We start from the raw sequence: 15,444 nt of genomic DNA on the forward strand, positions 1-15,444 counted from the left end.
TCCATTCCCTCCGTTGTCTCCTGTAGACCTCTTCCTCACTTCCTCGGATACGGAATCATTCCAACAGCGCTCAGGATACGCACACTACCCCGATTCCTGCAGTGTCTTCTGGGAACTGTAGTCCTCGTATCAACTCCAACGGAACGCCTTCAGCCTCGACATCAGTAGTGCTATACATCCAAGCACACCAGGGTTTTTCAGCCACGCTTTTCCCTGGTTTTGGGGGCGGACTCCCGGAGGGCCCCTTCTGCCTTGCTGTCTATCAGTAGGCAGGGTGGCTTCCGGTGGAGCTCGTCCCACTCTCAACAGGAAAGGACGAGACCTCTGGAGGGAAAGAAGAGCCATTGACACAGACGGTTCCTCAGAAGAACTCAGCACAGGTGAGGAGGAGGGAACCAAGGAGGGTACTAGTCAAGCTACCAATACTCCAACGCATGACAGTTTGCAACGCCAAAGAATGGCTAGCTTAGAGCAGTATCAAGAACTGGTTAATGCCATTCAGGGGATAACTGCTGAGCTCCAAACCATGAGGGTAGAAAACACCGCCCTTAAGGCTGACAATGCCGCTCTGAGACAACTAATGATTCGGAGAGAAGAGGTTCGGGAAGATCTCCCACCCATGCCCTTACCCTGTGGGAAGTATGAGGGGAACCCCAAGAAGATTAAGGAATTCCTCGACGCCTGTAGAGTATACTTTACTTTTCGCCCAAAGATGTACGAATCCGACAAGGCAAAGGTTGGCTTCCTTGTCTCAAATCTTGGGGGTAACGCTCTAGCATGGGCTACCCCGTTGGTTACAGAAAATGATCCTATCCTGAATGACTACAATGCCTTTGTACTACGATTCAGAGAACGCTTTGAAAGGACCGAGACATTGTACGCGTCTTATGAAAACATACTAGACCTCAAACAGGGTCTTGTTGATGTACAAACCTATGCCTCGAACTTCCAGGATGGCCTGACTCAGTCAAACAGACTCTCTTTCGGAGAGGGCTACATGAAGATTTGAAGGACGAACTCTCTCGAGTAGCAAGACCCTCCTCCTTCCAAGAACTAGTCGCTCTGGCCCTCCAGATGGAATTTCGAATTTCAGAGAGAAGAGCAGAAAGAAGGAAGACCAGACCCAATCCGCCTTCTACACCATCCTCCTACTCACCAGCCGCTCCAGACAGATCTCTTCTCCAGACAGAAGAACCCATGCAAATCGGCGCAGCAAGGGGTCCACTTACTGCAGCAGAAAGAAAGAGACGAAAAGACCGGAGCTTGTGCATGTATTGCGGTTCTGAGAAGCACCTCCTTAGGGACTGTCCGGAGGTACCTCCCCGAAGGTCGGGAAACGAAAGACCCCGACCCTGAGCAGGGAGACGGAAGGGGCTTCTCTTGCTAATCCCTGTTTTACAAGTGCGTCCATACCATGTCCCCCCTCAAACCAGTTAATGGTCCTAAAGATAGTTCTGGAATGGACCCCAACCCAAGCAGTTGAGTGTCTAGCAATGCTTGACTGTGGTGCAGCTGGGAACTTTATGGACGACCAATGGGCCAGTAGATACGCCATTCCTAGGAGAGAAAAACCTCAGCCCATACCCGTTGAAGGAGTGGATGGCACACCTTTGTCTTCCGGTCTTATCCATCAAGAAACCACGGAAGTCACGGTTAAGATGAAGACTCATCATGAAACAGTGGTCTTTGATCTGATAAAAGCTGCCCACTTTCCGGTGATACTCGGGATACCCTGGTTGAGAAAGCACAATCCGGGGATCGACTGGGTAACTAACATTATAGAGTTCAGGTCAGACCTATGTTCGCAGTCCTGTTTGAAGGAGGAAGGGCAACAATCACATCAGGGTGACACAGTGCCAGCGAGGAGTATTAACTCCATTCCCGTTACCTATCGGGAATATACCGACATCTTTGCAGATACTCTTCCCAGACCCCTTCCCCCACATCGAGCCGAGGACTGTAAAATCGATCTCATACCTAATGCAGTGGTCCCATTCGGGAGAATGTATCCCTTATCCCTCCCGGAGAAGGAAGCATTACGAGATTACCTAGCCAGCAATCTACAGAATGGCTTGATACAAGAATCGACTTCCTCGGCTGGAGCTTCTCTGTTCTTTATTCCAAAAAGGGGAACCAAGGAACTCAGACCTTGTATTGACTACAGAGGCCTAAATAGCCAAACCATACGAGATCGATACCCTATGCCTCTAATTAAGGAGATCATGGAAGCAGTACAAGGTGCAAAATGGTTTACCAAATTAGACCTTAGGGGAGCCTATCATCTCCTACGAATCCAACAAGGGGACGAATGGAAGACCGCCTTCCGTACTCCATTAGGTCATTTCGAGTACAGGGTAATGCCCTTTGGGTTGGTTAACGCGCCAGCCCAGTTCCAAAGATTTATGGACAAAATCTTCAGTGATCTTCTGTTTAAGTCCACGGTAGTTTACTTGGATGACATCCTGGTTTACTCTCATACTTTAGAACAACATCGTCTACACGTAAGAGAAGTGCTCAAGAGACTCCGAGGCCACCACCTATTAGTCAAGCCAGAGAAATGTCTTTTTGAGGTTGCTACTGTTTCATACCTGGGCTTTATTCTGTCAGAAGACCGCATCGAGATGGACCCTCACAAGACTACATCTATCAACAATTGGCCTGTTCCCAGCTCAGTCAAGGACATCCAGAGGTTCCTGGGGCTGACAAATTTCTATCGAAAATTCATCACGGGCTTTTCCAACACAGTCCTACCTATCACAGCTTTACTTAAGAAGGGGATGAAGTTCCTTTGGACGCCAGAAGCAGATTCCGCCTTTCATCAGCTCAAACAAGCATTCACCTCTGCACCCATCCTCAGGCAGCCTGATCAGTCGCAACCCTTTATCATAGAAGCCGACGCCTCTCAAGGGGCTATCGGAGCAGCCCTACTACAAAGGAAGGAGGATCAACTCGAACATCCCATTGCCTATTATTCCAGAACACTTACCTCCAGTGAAAGGAACTATTCAGTGATCGAAAAAGAGCTGTTAGCTATTAAACAGGCATGTGAGGAGTGGCGCCATTTGTTGCAAGGAGCGAAATACCCGTTTCACGTTCGAACAGACCACAGGAACCTAAGTGTTCTGCAACAGATGGAATGCAGGAACTCTCGTCATGCTCGTTGGGCTTACTATTTCTCCCAATTTGATTTCATACTCACGTATCTTCCAGGTAGAGACAATCACTTAGCGGATGCTCTCTCCCGCAGCCACCAAGAAGGATCAGAGAATCACCCTGAACAGGAACGGCTGCTCAACGGGAAGAGATTCATAGGAACAGTTAATAAATATCTACAGCAGGTTCTTGAAGCCCAAAGAACCACCTCTCTTCCCAGAGACCCCTCTCTGACCTACAAAGGAGAATACCTGTATAAAGACGACTTGCTTTACCTGCCCACCCAAGATCTCCAGAACCAAGCCCTTTCGTGGTGTCACGATCTGCCTATGGCTGGTCACAAGGGCCGTGCTGCTACACTGAAACTACTGAAGAGGAGTTTCTGGTGGCCCAAGATGAATCAGGATGTTGGGGAGTATGTCTCTTCCTGTCCCACATGCGCTCAAGGCAAACACAGTTCGGCTAAACCATTGGGGCTTCTACAACAGGAAGAACCACCCGCTGGACCTTGGCAACATATTTCTATGGATTTCATCGTGGAGTTACCCAGATCGGGAGGAAGTTCTGCTATCATGGTAGTGGTCGACTCCTTTAGTAAGCTGGCGCATTTCATTCCTCTTCAAGGCACTCCTTCTGCCACTACCACAGCAGACGTGTTCCTCAAGGAAATAGTCCGTCTCCATGGTCTGCCCTCCTCAATTGTGTCTGATAGAGGAACACAGTTTACCTCCAAGTTCTGGACTGTATTGTGTAAACAGTTACAGATTCAGAGAGCATTGTCTTCTGGCTTTCACCCGGAAACAAACGGACAGACCGAACGCCTCAACGCTACACTTGAACAGTTTCTGAGATGCTACTGCAACCAGACTCAGGATAACTGGAGTCATCTCTTATCGGTTGCAGAATTCTCATATAACAACACCAAGCATACTGCGATCGGTATGAGTCCCTTCAAATGTACATATGGGTACGAACCCAAACACATCCCATTTCCCACCGTTCAACCCACTAATGTCCCTACCATAGACCTACTACTAGACACTCTCAAACGAACCCACAAGTCAGCTCAAGAAACCCTGTTGGCCAGTCGTCAGACTTACAAGAGATGGGCTGACAAGAACAGGAGACCTAATCCTGATTGGAAGAAAGGAAGCAAGGTCTGGTTGTCCACGAAATATCTTCCCCGTAGAGTCCACCGAGGTAAATTCACACAGAGATATATCGGACCTTTTTCCATACAACAACAGATCAATCCTGTGGCCTTTCGGCTAAACCTCCCGCACTCTCTTCGGAGAATACATCCAGTGTTCCATACCTCGCCTCTTAAGGAATACAAACCTGATCCATTCTTGAGAACCTCCAGGAGAAAGATACCCAGTGTGGATGATGACACCCAAGAGTATGAGGTTTCGCGCATCTTGGACTCTCGTTACAAACACGAAGTCCTACAATACCTCATACTGTGGAAAGGATACCCTTGGACGGAAAGAACTTGGGAACCAGCCAAAAATCTACATGCCACCAGGCTCCTACGCATATTCCACAGACACCATCCAGGCAAGCCTGGAGGACGGTCTTGGCGAAGGGGTTATACTGTCATGACGCGCGCTCCATGGAAGCTATGGAGCCGGTGGAAGGGCTGATTCCTCCACCAGCGGTCTAGTCTCCCACGCACTGCTGTGCCGTCATGACGCACATAAATGGGCGTCTCACGCGGTACTCATTGCGTTGCAACCTTCCTTTTCCGGCCTGGTTCATACGCTTGGTCTCCTCTCAGACCCCCCCGCACAGTGTATTCTTGCTTGCTTCCTCTTGTCAGCCCTCAGTGATATCCCTCTCTACTCTCTTCCCGCAATCCCTCTGAGTTCTACCTCCTCTCCTCTGTTTCTCCCGCTCCGTTGAATTTCCCTTCCCGGTGGGGCTTACCTTGCTCCATTCCCTCCGTTGTCTCCTGTAGACCTCTTCCTCACTTCCTCGGATACGGAATCATTCCAACAGCGCTCAGGATACGCACACTACCCCGATTCCTGCAGTGTCTTCTGGGAACTGTAGTCCTCGTATCAACTCCAACGGAACGCCTTCAGCCTCGACATCAGTAGTGCTATACATCCAAGCACACCAGGGTTTTTCAGCCACGCTTTTCCCTGGTTTTGGGGGCGGACTCCCGGAGGGCCCCTTCTGCCTTGCTGTCTATCAGTAGGCAGGGTGGCTTCCGGTGGAGCTCGTCCCACTCTCAACAGGAAAGGACGAGACCTCTGGAGGGAAAGAAGAGCCATTGACACAGACGGTTCCTCAGAAGAACTCAGCACAGGTGAGGAGGAGGGAACCAAGGAGGGTACTAGTCAAGCTACCAATACTCCAACGCATGACAGTAATATTGTAATCCAGCTTTTAGTTTGTGGGTTGTGTTTCGCTACCTCACCAATACATTTCTCAGCAACAGACCTTTCAATATGGATCAGATGGTGTTTGAGGGCTATGCAGGTGGTGCTCAAAGAGGTGGCTGAACGTATTTCATGGGAGTGAGTGTTCCAGTTGAGACACACCACTATAGGTTCCTGATTATTTAAAAGGCACATCCTGGCTTGGATGTGCTGAGGTAGTGGCTTCATTGTGATAGCAGGGAGTGAGGAGGAATATGGAGACCTACACACCTTATCAGATGGTGGGTGTAGGGGGCATGTGTAGGATTCTGATTACTAGGACTAGAAACCGGTGTCATGAGCTCTCAACTCACTTAAAGCCGTAATTTGAAATACACTGAATACTGAATACATTCCCTGATTACTTTGAGTCTGATAGGTTTCATTTGTCAAAGCCAGATATTAACTTTTTGTGGGCTTGTTTGAATGTATGCCCTTCTTTGTTGTTGAATCTAGTTGGGGGGCACTATGAGCAGCCGTCTGTCTGCATGATCTGGACGTATTGTCATGGACCTCATCAAAGCTCAGGAGTAAATCCGATGGTTAAAACCTCTGCATGTAATGTAATTTCATATCAGTTTGGAAGTGACAAACCCAACAGGCTGGAACCTTTAGTTTATTGCCCAGAGGCTGGCCATTGGGGTGTGATGAATGACCAAATTGCGTTCACTGGTCCAGTAGCTGACATTGCTTGTGGACACCTCTTTGCCAATTTTCTATTGCATTTTCTGCTGTCCAACCTCAGAGATGGTGTGGCCTTTGCAGGTACATCAAGGAGTATTTGTCACAGGCCTCTTTAATCCTCTGGTCACACTCCTCTTATCTGGCATGAGCTGTTAAATGGCATTTATTTTGTATATGTATTACATGCTGTTAGGCAGCATTTATTTAGGCTTTGGTTTTGTGATATACTAGGTCAGCCAGTCTATTGGATTTATTTGACTTGAGGGTAGCTCCCCCGCCCCACGCATAGTGCCTAGAAGAATCTAGGAGTGTAGCTGTTCTTTTTCCACAGACTTTCTGATTACACAGCAACATCAAACATAAGCCCCATTTGGACTCTTTGTACATATAACTGCACCACTTTGGTGAACCTCCGCCACAGACACGGCTATCCATCTCCGCCGGAAGGCACGGCTATCCATCCACTCACAGCAGAATGCAGCTACGACCTACAACAAAATTCGGGCTAGCTGCAGATAATGTTTTAAGGCTATTTACACCAGACTACGCCTCAACACAGTATGCAGCGAAGACCTATGGCAAATTTGGGCGCGCTAGACACATAGCGAGTCTCTAGCACCCATGCCATCTCCTGACTCCTCTGAGCACCCGTCAACATGCCTGACTTCATGGGTTGCTTTCTACTGTAGCCTGGCCAGCCCTACTAAGCCTTATTTGGTCAAATGCACACACACATTCTAATCCTACTCCATGATCTCGAACACTCTGGACTTCGGCCCCCGAGGGCATTCCCACCACCAGTGCATTGAGACTATAAAAATGGTAAAAGGCACTGTATACATGGCAACTTACAATACAATAACATTTATAAAGTGCAAATTCACAATTTGCATAGTGTTTTGGCACTGAAGGCTGTTTGGGTGGGCAAAAAAGCGAAGCTGTGTTTTGTAGTGTGAAGATGTGCAGTGTTTTGGAAGGTGTGTGTTGCATAGTTGGATCAGTTCGGGCAAGAGGTCTTGTCATTAGTGACAAAATGGCTGAAAAGGGCCTAGACTTGTGAGTATGGCTAGGGGTATGAAATGTGCATTGATGTATGAAGTAGCTTGGGTGGTCCGGATTTACCAGGAGTTTGTACGTATGTTTAGACAGTTTCTACAGAGTGCTTACATCTCTCAAAATAAACTTTGCAGCACCAGCACACAATGAATGAATGAATGAATGAATGAATGAATGAATGAATGAATTATATTTTATTTATATCGCGCTCATACACAAGTGTTCCAGAGAGCGACCAGGCAAAAGGGAGGGGAACAAGGGAGAACAAACAAAAAGAAAAAAGTGATCTTACTAGACCCAGTGACATTTAAGAAAGTGCAATTGCATGGAAAAAGGAAAAGGGGGAAAGTGCATGGAAGGGGGGAGTGAAAAGTGCGGAACAGAGGAGAGGACAGAATAAGTTCTAAGTTAAATAAATAAATAAATAAATAAATAAGGGCAATAAACCATGGTAGTGCGGCCAGCAAGTGGCAGGTGAAAGTTAGTCAGATAAGGTATATCTGATAAGTGCAGAAGAAAAGTGGGAGGGGTACTGTATAGGTACAGATACAGAACCCCAGCGCAGGGGTGGCCCCAGTGCAGGGGTGGCCTGGAGGCAGTTCAGGAGGGTGGCAGGGTGAGCAGATACCTGGGCCCGAGTGACAGAGGGTGGTCAGGTGCACGATTCCAAGAGAAGAAATAGATCATCAGGGGAGAAGGGGGGTAAAGGCAGAGGCAAAAAGAAAAGTCTTGAGGTGCTTATGGAAACCAGAGATGGTTTTCCTCAAGTTTCAAGGTGGCTGGGAGGCTGTTCCAGCGGGTAGCCCCAGCCAAAGAATGAGATCTATACCCAGCTTGTTTCTTTGCAAAACGACTAACCCTGAGGGAGTTAGAAGTAGAGGAGTGACGGGCTCGAGAGGGGAGGTATTTACAGAGGGATAGTTGAAGGTATTTTGAACCCAGACCCCAGAAAGCCTTGTGGACAATGCAGATGGTTTTAAATTTAATCCTTGCATCCACTGGGAGCCAATGAAGAGATTTCAAGGCTAGAGAGATACAATCCCAGGGCTTGAGGCCAAGGACAAGTCTTGCAGTCCTGTTCTGGATTAGTTGTAAAGGGTAGAGAGTGGAGGAAGGTACATTTAGAAAGAGGCTATTACAGTAATCCAGTCTGGAGAGAACCAGAGCTTGGGAGACAGTGAGCCTTTGAGGGAAGGAGAGGAAAGGCAGAGTGCTTCTAAGGAGGTGCAATAGAAAGTTTGACTTTTTGGTGACATCAGAGATGTGTGCGGAGAAGGAAAGTGTGGAGTCAAAGATAACCCCAAGGTTCTTAGACACGCAAATGGGGGTAGGAGGAGGGCCAAGGGAGGCCAGCCGGAGAGTGAGAGGAAAGGAAGGAGATGATGTATCAATAAGGAGGATCTCAGGTTGGATCTCAGGTTCAGGTTGAAGAGTCTGACTACGGAAAAGGCATAAACAATGTTGGGCTTTTCTTGAATTTCAGATGATCTCTAATGAGATTCTGATGAATATGGAGTGCCATCTGAACTACAGATGTTCTGCTCCCAGCTCTTTATGTTTTGTATGGCGGTATTATCAACAGGTTGCTGTTAGCAGAATGTAAGTCTTGTGGGGGATTTTAGGGACTGATCTGGTCTGATATAAACTGGGGACCACATTTCTCAAGAGTTTTATGGGTGTTACAAGTTACCATTAATAGAATAATTGTATCCATAGTGAACATACATAGGCTTCTCCAAGCTGGCTGCAGAACTGTGCACCATTTAAAGTCACCTAGTGTCATATTTCAGGAGTTCCAGATACATTGCTCTACCACTAGACTAAAGGAAATGAATGAACTGACCAGTTTAACACGTTGGGAAAAAGAGAAAAAGTAAAGCATCTTCCTCGTAGGCGAAGCTGGAAGAAGTCTGTATAATTGGTGAAATCTGAGATCGAAGAGTCCACTGGTCATGAAGCAAGACTCAAGGATGTCTCACTACTGAAACAGGCTTGCAGGAGGGGGTCAAAGGAAGCTGACCTGAAAGATTCTTTCATGGGTCCTAATATGTATGACACAACAAGATATCACTTATATTAGTATTAAACTGAAACCTGTTTTTATGCATCCAGGTGCAGACCTTGTTAATATATCAAGAAAATCTAACTTTATCAAGGTCAACTTTAAAATGACATATAACTTGAGTGTCATCAGCATCAGCCTAGAAGAAAATATTCATGACACAGAGGAGCCCTGAGGGACATCACAGGTCATTATACTGGGAAGGCAGAGAAAAGAGAAAGAGATACAACTTGCTTCCAGTCCAAGGGGAAGGCCATGATCTATGTCAGAGCCCCCTCCCTGAACACAACATTGCACAATCTGCCTAGAAGAATCAAATGGTCGACGGTGTTGAATGGTGAAGAAATATCTGGCAGTATAAATGCTCCGATACTGCCAGCATACATTACACTTCTGATATTACGGAACCTAGATACCACCAGAGACTCCTTACTAAGGGCTGGTCTAAAGCCAGCGTGTAGAGAGTCCAGTAGGTGATGAGAATCCACAAACCCCTGGAGACGGGTGGTAGCTGCCTCCTCCAGAGGCTTGGAAGGGAAATGGGAGTCAGTACATAGGTCTAAAGTTACAAGGATCATCATGATCCAACATGGCTGTATTCAAAGGATTAAGCAAGGATGTGGGAGCCCCTCTACTGAGAACGAACATGGGTCAGATACCCGGTTATATGGAATTCCTTCCACTCAAGAGGGTCTACAAATAGGTTTTAGTTAACTGGACCCTTCACAGAGGATAAATAACCATTTGCATATCAGTCAGGTCCCACCCTCAATGGCAGTCCAGCACTGAAACGCTAGGCAATTCTCCTCTGAACAAGACTTCCATCAGCAACCCCAGACACGTGTTTCGGCCATGTTGGGTATCCTAAGTGAGGTGAAGCTGAGCCTCTGTAAGGAGCAAGGGGTTCACGTCTGGATTACCCTGGGCTACTTAAGCAAAACCCAAGTTTTACAAATTAAGCAAGGATGTAGTATCTCCTCTATTGAGAATGAACATGGGTCACATACCCTGTTCTGTGGAATTTCTTCCACTCAGGAGGGTCTAAAACCATGTTTTAGCTCACTGCACCCCTCACAGAGGAGAAATAACCATTTGCATATTATAATGCACATCATGCTAAAATGTGGTTGTAAACCCTCCCGAATGGGCACCTTCCCCGAGAACAGGTTATTTGCTCATGTTCATTCTCAGTAGAGGGGCTCCCAGACCTTTTTTGAATTTCTTCAAAAGGTGTTTAATTATTGCAGTGTTTAGAAGTTCAGGAAAAACATCATCATAGAAAGACAAGTTAATGATGGCTCTTAAATCTTTTCCTGAAGACATGGTTTTCACTGTATTGGCCAGCCATGATTCCAAGGGAGAGCATGAAGATTAGGCCTTAGTCAATGCCTGCTCTATTTCTATAGGTGTGAGCTGTCAGAAATATTTTAACGCTACCATATTGTGGTCAGTAATAAAAAGAAGATCTATTAGATCATCTTTGTGTGGAACAGGCTCCTTGCTAATCAAGTTAGACCTAATGAAGTACATTTTTGGACAAAAAGATTTACTGAGTTAATCACATAATGTTTGAGAGGGCAGGGGAGGAGAACCTGATGCTTTAAGTTATTTGAAGTCATTGCACACACTGAAGGTCTTTTTACCAATTTCTGTGGTGGACAGAATACAATTAGCGGAATAACGATTTTGGTTGTTTAGACATTGAGGTTCTGTGCATAGAGGGTTTCCCTGTAGGTTTTAGAAGGAGGTGTACACATTGGTCTCAATGTGAAAGAGTGACTGAGGGTATGGGTGCAGGTCAGAAGGGGAGGGTGATACTGGTTTCAGAGAGAGGATAGACAGAGTGGGGTACTGTGTGCTATGGGATCATGGTAAGTAGTAATGGTAAGTGAAGTTGATCTAGGTAGAGGTAAGGTTCTGGAGAAGGCAATTAGGTGAAGTGAGACAGAGAACTTGGGAGATAATCATTGTGAGTGTGTGAAGAGGGGCGAGTTGTAGTGGTGATGGGGATGACTGAGGTAATGAGATGGGAAATTGCTCTAAGAGACCAATAAGTAGTATCTAGTAAGTAGTATGTATGTGGTAGGCAGCAGTGCACAGTGGCGTAGTGAGGCTTTGCTGAGAATTTGCAAAGAAATCTGGAGTAAGGAAATAAAATAGCAGAGGGGTCTGTGCATCGAGAGTGAAGAGTTGGTGTGTGTGGGTAAGAAATGGGTCCTAGCAGATTGATGGAGGATAGTGGTGGCTGATGTTGAGATTGGGTGAAATGGTGGAATGATACCAGAGAACTGCACCGAGAGATGGTATTGACTGAAGTGATTATAGAGAAAGCCAGGAGGGAGGTGAACTGTGTGGGTAATATGATGTGTAGAAAGTGATATAAGTGGAAGGTGGGAGGTGTTGACACATGGCCAGATGGGGGTGTTACGGAGCTCTAGTTGTTCAGCTAAGTTCAAGAAAAAGGTTAAAGGATAGTAATGGGTGATGTAGGGTGTGGGATGATGATTGAGATGAGATGGTAAAATGATTGGGTGGTAAGTAAGAGGGAATAATGTAGGAGAGGAATGGATGGATGGGATGAAGATTTCTGTGATGTGTAGGTTGAGGCGAGCCAGGGTTGGAACAGACAACTAGTGTGTGTCAAGTAAGTGAAAGACCAGTGAGTGCTAAATGGTGTGTGATCTGTTGGTGTTGTTAGGATGGTGGGATTGTGGAGTGTGGCATAGTTATATTAAAGAGCCCCTCCTCGCTCCCCAAATAATCAAATTATATGTCCTGGTAACAGGAGGGGACTCTGCCAGTCTAAATACTTTTTCACAAAAAGTGTAAGATCAGGGCAACTCTGTTAGAAATGTCCAGGGCTTCCCAAGATCCAATCAGGCATCAGAGAAAAACCCTTCCCACAACCCCAATATTCTACAGGGAACCACTTTATTGCCTTAAATGGGATCATTAGCCCAACAAGAGGTTAGGGCCATCAAACACCTGGCAGAGGGGAAGGAAAACCAACCAGACAATACCCTCATGCACAAATAGCACCTCACTGTCATTAAGCATCACCTTCCCATTCAGTAGAAGGACTTGAACACAGAAATCCCTTGGTCGGCTCTAAAACCATACTGGAAAACAATACTCAAAATGTGAAGTGAAAGAGAAGCAACAAGACCCCAGAATTATAAAATTCCTTAGGCTTAAGCTTCTTTACCTACAAAGAAGGCAGCAGACAAGCAGAGAGAGAGAGAGATAGAGAGAAAAAGGCTGCTCAGCCGACATCATGAGCACATGGTCTCAATGTCTACTACTTTTCTCTCCTTAATAGAGTCCTGAACATTTCTACTTGCATCTGCAACAGTTTGTCCTGATCCTTCTCCACCTCTACTCCCCGCAACCATGCTATCTGGCTCTCAATGCAAGATCGCTCTCTCTTCAAATTCCTTCTTCTTCTCTTCAAATCTATTCATGCACTCACTCCCTCTACATTGCTTGCTGCCCTTCCCTGAACGCTCCCTCTCTTGAGTTATGCTCCACCTCCCTCCTCAACCTCTCTGTTCCCTGCCACCTGTGACTCCTCCCACTTCTGCTCCTTCCTCTTACTTGCCGCCATTCACTGGAATGTCCTCCCACAGACATCAAATAAATCCCATCCATCAAAAGGTTCAAGAACAGACTCATGCTACACTTTCTGACCAGTGAAGGGCTCCTACCAACCTTCCTAACTAATTCTTGTCCACTTGTGCCACGGACCCAATTATTCCATTTGCACATTTGTAAATATGTGAGTATGTAAAATATTGTACATTGTGGCATTCATCTTGGTCAATGGCTATTATTTATGTCTGTTCCCCAGTACATTTCCCTGATTTGTATGCCTCATTGCTTGACATTCCCACACCAATCAGTTCCCAATTTACATATGTTCTCAATCAATTGTAAAGGCATTATACCCAGGGACTGACTCTTTCTCACTCGCGCTCTGAAACACTTGTGTACGAGCGCGATAGAAATAAAATATCAATCAATTTACTATGCACGTCTTTCTGGTCCGAATGTCACCCAAACTTCAATAAATGTAAAATACAAAATAAAAGGCACCTGACCCAAGCAGTATGAAAGAGGCTCTGTTTCCTCAGTCTAGTAGAAAGGGGCCAGCTGTGCAGACATGAGCTGGAGATCTATGAGATCTTGAGAGCTGAAAGGCCACAGAGGGGTCAGTGGCCTGAAGAGATTGAAGCGTTCTAGGCGATATACTCACTATATGATGAGAATGACCCATTATCCTCTAAAAACTGACAGAACTAAGAGAGAGACAGATATCAGTCTGTCCTACACACAGGGGGCGAGCAAGACCTTGGAAAAGAGTCAGACCCAGGGGACGAACCAGATCCTACGAAGGGGTCAGACCTAGACGGGAACCAAACCCTGGAACAGACACTGACTCATGACAGAACTAGAACTAGGAGAGAGACAGAGCCAGGGAGGAAACCAGCCCAATATAGAGGAACCGATTCAGGGGGAAACCCAGATCCTGGAAGAGAGGCAGAAACACAGGGAGAATCAAAACCTAAAAGGCGGACTGACCGATGGGGCAAACCAACCGCTCGGAAGAGACCAGATGCCAGAGAGAAGAGGAGACCTTTGCCCAGTAGCGAGACTCCAGGTTGGTAGGTGAAAACATCTCACCTCATAACTACCCTAAGCAAGGTGGAAAGAAAACCTACTAAAAGAATTGTGTCACAGGTAATACCCTACTGAAGGGGGATGAAATGCATACTGGTAGGAGTTCATAAAAAGTAGCACCAATTGTCCAAAGGGGTGCGAATCACAACAAAAGGGTGAGAATATCAGCGCAAAAACTGCACCCTAAAGCAAGGAGGTAGGAATACGTGCTGGTTGGCATGTCAACAGGTGAGCAAGACATTTCTAAGAAGCAACATGAGTGCTCTATACCGGCATTGCTAAAAAGCCATCATGACGGTACATCCCAAGAAATAGGAATAAAAGGCAACAAGTTTGGCACTATATCTCTATGACTGAAGAATTTAGCTGGCCGGTGTAACCCTGGAACTGAGAAGACAAGATCAAGCTAGGAGTTGTAACCCAGCGACTGAGAAGACAAGAAGTGAGCTGGGTGTATTGAGCCAAGAAGTGAACAGGCCCTGAATCCCAAACACTGTATATTAAACAAGGGATTCCTGAAAGAACTAGTGGTTCCAAGATAGGACTTTACACACTTCTCTTTAGTTGTCCAACCAAGACACGTTAGTAATAGTTTGTCTTCCTTAGGTAAATCATCCCGAAGAAAGGAAAACAGAGGATACTTGAACATCATTACGAGTCAGGCGGTCCGTAAATAACGGTGGCGGTAAACCCGCCGCCACCGTTGTTTCCGGATTGCCTGATCTCGAGTCCTTCAGGCAGAGGTGTCATTCCCGCCAGGTCTAACCTGGCGGGTTTAACACCACCCGCCTGCAGGTGGGCATGGAAACACCGCCACATCACGAGATGGTGCCAGTGTTCCCATGGTCCCCATTCCCATTGAGTCCTATGGGACTCAATGGGAAAGGGGATTTACCGAATTCCGCCTCCGGAATTCCCGGGTCACTGGGGTTGTAATGCCCCGGTAATTCCAGGAATCACGGAGTCGGAATGGTAATACGAGTCTGGCATTAACCGAGCCTGAAAAACTGGCAGGTTACCGCCAGACTCGTAATGAGGCCCCTTGTCTTTTAGTTGACATTTTTGACACCTTTGAGTTATCCATCTTCAAACATTTAAGTACAGTTGTTCTTTTTGAGTTTTAGTCATATCCATAAGCCCTAGTGGCATTCCCCTAACCCATCCAGTGTTGAAAATAAAGATTTTGAACTGTACTTTTAACTGGCATGTACTGTTGGTACCTTTTTTAGGCGGGTAAATGGGTTGAAGAATGCTGGGTACAAGGAAAGGGATTCTGGTGGTGTGAGGAGTGGATGCATGAGAAATGAGTAGAGTGGATGGTGGGAAATGCAAGGTTTTTTGCCACTAGTTAGTCGAGTCCTCTAGGTATGAGTGGTGTTGCTGAGTTCT

General features: G+C 46.4%; 1 protein-coding gene across 1 annotated transcript in view; it reads right to left on the reverse strand.

Annotated features, from left to right (window-relative positions):
- The window catches only part of LOC138467255 (uncharacterized), a 1,232,016-nt gene that overhangs the window by 561,436 nt on the left and 655,136 nt on the right, over nucleotides 1-15,444 (reverse strand). The gene's annotated exons all lie outside the window — the stretch shown is intronic.

Source organism: Ambystoma mexicanum, chromosome 4q, assembly GCF_040938575.1.
Source record: "Ambystoma mexicanum isolate Mex_15411 chromosome 4q, UKY_AmexF1_1, whole genome shotgun sequence".
In the NCBI taxonomy this organism is placed as follows: domain Eukaryota; kingdom Metazoa; phylum Chordata; class Amphibia; order Caudata; family Ambystomatidae; genus Ambystoma; species Ambystoma mexicanum.